This window comes from Peromyscus maniculatus, chromosome 1 (assembly GCF_049852395.1).
Source record: "Peromyscus maniculatus bairdii isolate BWxNUB_F1_BW_parent chromosome 1, HU_Pman_BW_mat_3.1, whole genome shotgun sequence".
In the NCBI taxonomy this organism is placed as follows: Eukaryota; Metazoa; Chordata; class Mammalia; order Rodentia; family Cricetidae; genus Peromyscus; species Peromyscus maniculatus.
Window position 1 is genome coordinate 5,517,244 of NC_134852.1, and position 7,801 is coordinate 5,525,044.

At 46.7% G+C, this 7,801-nt stretch overlaps 1 pseudogene across 1 annotated transcript; it reads right to left on the minus strand.

Moving 5' to 3' along the window:
* Positions 1 to 611: 611 nt before the first annotated feature.
* Positions 612 to 7,286, minus strand: LOC102911290 (paired immunoglobulin-like receptor B; annotated as a pseudogene). The gene is made up of 7 exons (XR_013043745.1): positions 6,981 to 7,286; positions 5,712 to 5,996; positions 5,280 to 5,585; positions 4,660 to 4,956; positions 4,114 to 4,416; positions 3,769 to 3,819; positions 612 to 814 (listed from the first exon to the last, which is right to left on the minus strand). The product of XR_013043745.1 is annotated as a paired immunoglobulin-like receptor B (transcript).
* Between the last annotated feature and the right edge of the window lie 515 nt (positions 7,287 to 7,801).

Consider the following 7,801-nt stretch of genomic DNA (forward strand, 5'->3'; position numbering starts at 1 on the left):
TGAAGGTTTCTTTGATGGGGTTATTTACAGTGGTTAGCAATTGCTACAAATCAGAAATTTGTGTTAAGAAAACACTGTCAAAGTCCTGCCCACACTGTCTTGTGGGACAGTCCATATTCCACCAGTGTGGTATCATTGGCTTTATATTTCAAGAGAAACTCCATGAAGAACATGTGTTGAAGACTGAAAGGATGGAGGGTCACAACGAGAGTTTTCAGACATCATAGGCAGAGTGACTTTGAATTCTGGGCTCTGACTTTCCTTGTCTTTTTCGTTATTGAGGTACATTCTTTATTTCTGCTCAATAGAGAGACACATCTGCCACAGAGAATGTGACAATTTATTAAAATGACACATAGAGATTGGGAGAAAAAAATGTACAGAAATGAGGAGCTAAGTCAGGCAGATGGGACAGGATATTCCCTCACTATATAGATCAATAAAGGAGTTGGTTCAGTCAGCAAACACCCATAGTAGGTGGAGGGATGTAAACTCACTTGCTGAGGAAGGATCTCATCACACCCAAGGTTAAATCTGCACCCAAAACACATTTGCTCCATGGACATTCTCTCACCCATTCCTTAGTGTAGGAACTGGATTTTCTTACAGAATTCTTGGGATTGTCACATTTATTTCCCAGACTCTGGAACCTTGAAGTATACTTCTTTCTTCTCTGATTACTTCTCAGCTGCACGTTGGGCCCGCTTCTGGCCTCCCCAAGCCTCAATGATCAGAATCCCAAGGACTATGAGGATCATGGCAGCAAATCCCATCCTGATGAGATTCTCCACTGTGTGATCCTGGATCTCTGAGTCTGTGGTTTTGGACAAAGAAGTTACAGAGGTTACTGATGATCAAAATGTCCTCAAGATAACTATATGTTCCCAAGTAACTAAATGTCCACCCAGGTCCCCTGCCTTACTGTGACAAAACATGGAGCCTCTGTTTCCAATGTTATGACTTTAAATTATCTTTGTTCAACTGTGTTGGGTTTAGGCATGTTCTGGGATGGACTGAAAATTTCGACTGATTCTGAGAACAGAAGAAGAGAAATAGGATGTGTGCCTGCTTAAGAGAGATGGGTGTTTCTTCTGCATTCTACTTTCATTTATTGTAAATTCCAATAATTCTTATCCTAAAAGCTCATGAAGTCTTGAATGAATCTTTTCACTGTTATAGCTGGGCTCTCTCTCTTATTCTATTTAAAAATACATTTATTTATTTGTTTGTTTGTTTATGTTACATCCCAGCTACAGTTCCCACCACTCTTCCCAGTCACTCCTCCACAATCCCTCTGTTCTCACCCTTGAATCCACTCCTCCATTTCTGTTTAGGAAAGGGCAGGTATCCCATGAGTATCAACATCACATGATGTATAGTCGAGGTAAGACTGAGCACTTTCCCATGTATTAAGGTGAGGTAAAGTGACCAAGTATGAGGAGTAGGGTCCCCAAAGCCAGTAAAAGATTCAGAGACAGTCTCTGTTCCCACTAGGAGTTCTTAGTAGATTCTTCAGGACCACTGTGAAAACCCCTGAAAACAGTAAATTCAGAGTAGAAAAAATTGACAAGACATTCCAGGCACGGAACCCTGAGTCATGACACTGAGCAGCCACAGGGCCATTCTGAGTGTAGTGTCTCTGTTTAGCTCAGAAGAGGTTGTGTGGACAACATTCTCAGTTTGGCATGATTTCCTAAATGATTTTTTTCTGAGTGTTTGTTTTCTTGTTACACTTAGACCTCCCATCTCTTCCTGTGATTTGAGACTTTCCCTAATGTGTTCTGAGTACCAGGGACCACCTAGGGCTGGTCAAGGAAAAACTAACTTACAGTCTCTCAGAAATGAGATATAGTTTCTGCTAAGACTGAGAACATGTGTCTTGTTGATAAACTTTCCCTGATGTTCCTTCCCACATCAGACCAAGAAACGTCTCTATGTCCAATTCAGGTAGGAGCTCATCCTTGTGAGGTAGATTGTCCTCCATCTCTTTCCTTTCCCATATCATGTGGGAAAAAATGGTGTGGAGCAGAGTCATGCAGAGTGTTTGCAGTCCTGGCTCTCAAAACAAGATGTGAAGTGTGTGTGTGTGTGTGTGTGTGTGTGTGTGTGTGTGTGTGTGTGTGTGAAACAGGGAAGAATATATTGTAAATCTCTGGGCTTTCACATATTTCCCCCAAAGGCATGGCTAGCCCACACTAAGTATAAATGCCAAGACTGACATTGTAACCCTTACTTGTATCCTCTTTACAAACAGTAGTTCCCGAGACAAACAGGACAGCTATAGTGTGAGGAGAGAGTCTTCCATCACTCTAGGAGACTCTCGGGTCCATGGTGGATTGTCCCCTGAGGTCCTGTCCCTAACCCTTCTCTTGTTCAGATGAGCACACCAATGGCAGGGGGAGGACATTCTTATCTGTCACCCCTCAAAACTAGGCTGAACCCATACAGTCTCAGTTCCTCACTTTCACCCTGAATAGAAATGTTGTAGACTCCACAAAGCAATAGATTTGGACTGGGACTGCTGGATTTTATTTTCCTTAATGTGATTATTGTTATGTTCAGGTTCTTATGACAAATTCTATTTGGTAAGGTTGAGCTACGAACGTGGATCTGTTTTGAACAGAAAAAAAGTATAGCAGGATTTGTATTTACTCCACCAAGGCTGCCTCCTACCATAGATACACCATGAGTCATAGATACACTGAGAGCAAGGGTCTGAGAATACTGATAAATGGAGGGTGATGAGCAGAGGTTGTCACTGGGGACTGGTTTCTGCCTAGTATCTTTTATGTCTGTGGACTCCCCAAGATGCTCTTTTAGACTACCAGAAAGCATTGTGGGTTGCATAAGTAGGGACTGTAGTGAGCATGCCTAGAAATATCCATGTTGGCCTCCATCAACACGAGGGTGAATATACATTTGGCTGACACTCTGCAGGATTTGTAACCCAATCCTAGCCAATAACTGTTGTAAATGTATAATGCTGATATGCCCTTTATCTCAGAAAGGTCTGTATCCCCTCACCTTAGAAAATGAGCTCCATATGGTCACTGGCACCTGACAACAGGTACAGAGTTGAGTTGATTTATTCATCGCACCTGCAGGTGCCCCTGATAGTGTAGATCACAGAACTCAAGGAGAATTCTAGAATCAACACCCTTGATCCAGAGGGAGGGGTCCTGAATCCCCTGGTGTGGCCCTGTGCCTCACCCTTGCACATGTCAGTACAGCTGTGGGACAGCCCCACTGCAGAATCAGGTGCTAGAGGATTCTTCTTTCAAGAGAAGCCAAGGCCAGAACTGAAAGAAACTTAAGGGTGTGGGCTTCAAACTTCCATTTATAAACAGAGGAGCAGCTTTTTGGAAATAGAAAGCTTTGGCCAAATCTGCATCTTTAGAAGCAACTGTATTAACCCAATAACTAGCTACTGTCCATCAGGGACCCACATTCCAATAGGGTCTTTACATAGCCTCCTTGGGTCTGACTCCATTCAGCTGAGATGTTTGCTCTCAGTTCCTTTAGCGGCAGGATGGGGAAGTGAGTGTCTGGGTTCCCTGTTCTCCATGTCACCTACCTGGCCCATCCTCCAGGGTGAGCCTAAAAGTCTCTGGAATCCACCTTCTGTAGCACAAACTAATCCCTGGGTTTCTGAACTCTCCATTGGGATCTCTGTTCACGCCCACATGCATAAGTTGAAGTGAGAACTTTTTCAGGCTAAGAGCCATGAGCTCCATGAGTATGCAGCATACTCCCTTCACTGATACTCACCATCTTTTGGAATGGGCCTTGAGGGTGTCAGGCTGGAGGCTCCAAAGGATCCTAGGGAAAAGAACAAGAGGAGTGTAGGAGGTAAAAACCCAGGGAACTGCTACTGCTAACTTCTCAATATCTGCCATGAAATTTCCCCATGATCCTCATGCTGTCTGCCTCAATCCTAGATTGCAATAGAGGATGGAGTGGACATTACTGAAAGGACCCCTGCTGGCATCCACTTCTCTGGCAGGGAAATCGCCTTCTGACTAACCTTCCTATTGTCCCCTTAATCCCACTCAAGTCAAGGGCTCTCCTAGGTTTTGGACTGTAAGTCACCCGGACAGTGTAGGGTCACCTCACCTGAGACAGTGAGCTCCACAGGGGCACTGCCATGTGACAACAGGTAGGGAGATGAGTCTTGAGATCCATAGCACCTGTAGGTGCCTGAGAGGGCAGAGGTCACAGCACTCATGGAGAATTCTGCCTGGAAGTCCCAATCTTGTAACTTTGATTTTAGTTGCTGGGGTTCTTGGGCTGCTCCCTCCTTGGACAGAAAGAAAGTGTCCACTTTGAATGTTGACTGACACAGCAGGGTCACGTTGTCTCCAGAGTGTACTGTGGAGTTAGGCTTCACTGAGAGGGAAGGACTGAAGGGAAGCTGTCCTAAAGAGAAGAGGGAGGATGAGAGGCTGCCTTTATTGTTCTGAGCTGACACCTCACCTGGGTCTGCCCTGAGCACCTGGTACTCTGTGTCTTTTCCCTGACTTAGCCCCTCTCCTGTTCTCCTGCCTCTGTATCTGTTTCTGAATAAGATCCCTGTCCCTCATCCCAGCCATCAACTCCTTAAATTCCCCATGAGGACTCAAGCAGAAGCTAAGTACCTGAGGGAAAGTGATTAGCCCTCACCTGTTATCAGGATGTCCAGGGGGTCACTGGAGGCTGACCACTCAGAGGAGAGGTTGTGTGCACCATAGCATCTGTATTGGCCTCCAGTAGAGCTGCTCACAGGGCCCAGTGTGAAGTTGGCCAAGGAGAGGCCACTCTGGGTCCGATGGCCCCCATTCTGGGTGAAGTCAGCTCCCCCTAACTTGTACAGAGCAAATCTGTCATAGTTGAAGTCAGAGCAACACTGCAGGGTGAGACTCTTCCCAGGGTCCAGGATCTGGCCTTGGTGACTCAGCAAGGACGGCTTCTTGGAGAGGCCTAGAGGGAAGGTGACATGCTACTGATTAAGGAGCTGATTTCTACCAAACACTTATCATTTCCCATCTTGCTTGCTCACGTCACTGCTTCTCCCCAGGAGTGGGGCTCTGGCTCAGCCACCAGAGTCTTCCTCAACCACTTTTTTTTTGATTTTTCGAGACAGGGTTTCTCTGTGTAGCTTTGGCACCTATCCTGGAACTCTTCCTGCCTCTGCCTCCCAAGTGTTGGTATTAAGGTGTGCGCCACCACCACATGACCCTCAACCATTCTTTACCCAAAACTACCCAGTGGGACAGGAGTGGTCAATGATGAGGCTGACTCACCTGAGATGTGTATTTCCAGGGGCTCACTGGGCACTGACCACAAGTGTGGGGTATGGTTGTAGTAACCATAACATCTGAATGTGCCTCTGTGGTCTGGTGTTACATGATCTATAGAGAACAAGGCTTGCCACTGCCTAATATGGTATATATGCTGTGAGTTCAGAGAGCTGAGGAACTTTTGATCTTCCTTGGTGAGAATGAACTTTTCATATCCTTCTTGGGAGACACACTAGAGGGTCATGTTCTCTCCTACAGTCACCACAGGGCTGAGCAGGGCTGTCAGGCTGGGTTTATTGTAGTAGATTCCTAGGAGAGTAGAAGGCAGCCTGTTTCATGGACTCACACAGCCACAGTGTTCTCCAGGCCTAGGCTGTGGGAGGGGAATATTCCTGAGAGCAGAGCCTGGGGATGAGACCCTGACTGTCCCCTCACCTGTCACCACCAGTTCCAGGGTTTCACTGGTCTCTGACCAGCCAGCTGAGCTGTAACAGTAACAGCGATATTGTCCCCCATGTTGCTGTGTCACAGAAGGGATGGAGAACTTGGCCTTGTTCTCAGGCTTCTCTGGGAACTGTGTGTCCAAGGGTTTCTGGCTTCCCTCTTTATGCAGAACACATATTTCTGCATCCATGGTCCCCTGACACCAGATGGTCATGTGACTTCCTGATGTGACCACAGAGCCTGGCTCAGCCTTGATGGTCAGTTTGTGGAGGGTCCCTGCAAGGAAGTAGGAGAGAAGAAGGTGGGTCTGTCTGAATGTGGCACAGAGAAAGTCACAGTTGTGGATGGCCTATTTTTCTTTTCAATTTATTTTTCTCTCATACAATACATCCTGACAGCAGCCGTCCCGCTTCCCCTCTCCTCCAGATCCACTGCTCCTCTGTTTCCTTTCAGAAAGAACAAGTTTTCCAGTGATATTAACTGAACACCGAATAACAGCATGCAATAAGACTAGGCACACCATCATATTAAGGCTTCACAAAGCAACCCAGTAGGAGGAAAAGATTCCACGTGCAGGCAAAAGAATCTGAGACATCCCTACTCCTACTGTTTAGTCTAGCAAAAATTCCAAAAAGAGCCAGGCACTTGTGGTACATGCCTTTAATTCCAGCATTCAAGAAAGAGATGCAGGCAGATCTCTGTGAGTTCAAGGCCAGCCTGGTCTACAGACTGACTTCCAGGGCAGCCAGAGCTACACAGAGAAACTCCAAAACAGAACAAAACAAAACAAAACAAAACAAAACAAAACAAAACAAAACAAAACACCCAAGGTAAACAACCACAGCGTGTGTGCAGAGGGCCTAGGGCAGACCCGTGCAGGCTCCATGGTTGCTGTTTTAGTCTCTGTGAGCCCTCATGATCCCTGCTTAATAGATTCTATGGACCATGTTCTCCTGATGTCCTGAGTGCTCTGGCTCCTGCAACCCTTCCTCCTCTCTTCTCTGGGGTTCCCCGAGCTGTTGTGGATGGTACATGAGCTGATCCAGAGTAACAGAAGGGCCCATAAGGATTCATCTCTGTCCTGGACCTCCTGGCCTTTGCTGTCACTCTCTGCCTTGGATTCTGTATCTTGTGTCCCACTCTCTACCATGCTCTGTTGTATGAATGGGCTCAGGAGCCCTGGATCCTCACAAACACCACACACCAAGGCCTCCTTGGCACCTATATCATTTCAGCATCATTATAGGGAATGTTCCTCACTTGAGACCAGGAGCTCCAGGGGGTCACTAGGTTCTGACCACACCCGTGGTCTGTTCCTGTTAAAGCTGTGGCATCTGAATGTCCCCTTTGTCTGGAGGTCACAGGGCCCACAGAGAACAGAGCCTGGAACTCTCTAGTATAGTAGTTATACTCTGAGTCCCGTGTCCAGGAGAGCTTCTGAGGTCCTTCTTTTCTCAGAACAAACCTGTGATATGCCTGCCCTGAGACACAATGGAGGGTAACATTCCCTCCTTCAATCACCACTGGGCTGGGCTGGGCTGACAGGTTGGGTTTACTGTAGACTCCTAGGAGAGAAACAGGAATCAGTTAAATGTATCAGGTCTCATTATCCTCTATGGCTGTGAGGTGGAGGTAACCATGTTAATAGACCCACCACTTGACAGTCAAGCTTGAGGCTGGGGAGTCTGTGTGTCCTCTCACCTGTCACCACCAGGTCCAGGGATTCACTGTAGTCTGACAACTCTCCATCATAGGTCTGATATCGACAGCGATATCGTCCTGCATGTTTGTGGTCTATTTCAGAGATTGAGAATTCTGCCTTGTTCTTAGGATTTTGTAGAAACTCTGTGTGCTTTAGGTTTTGGTTTTCCTCTTTGTAGAGTCTGTATGCTTTGCTTCCTGTGGTCACCTCACACAAGAAGGTCACTGTAGTCTGCTTGTAGACCACTGAGTCTGGCTGTACTGTGAGGATAGGCTTAGGGAGGGTCCCTGCAAGGAAAAAAGCAGCTAGGATTCAGGACAGCCATCAGATTGCAGCTCCCAACCCCAACCCTCCAGCCATCCCCAGGGGCAGCACACAT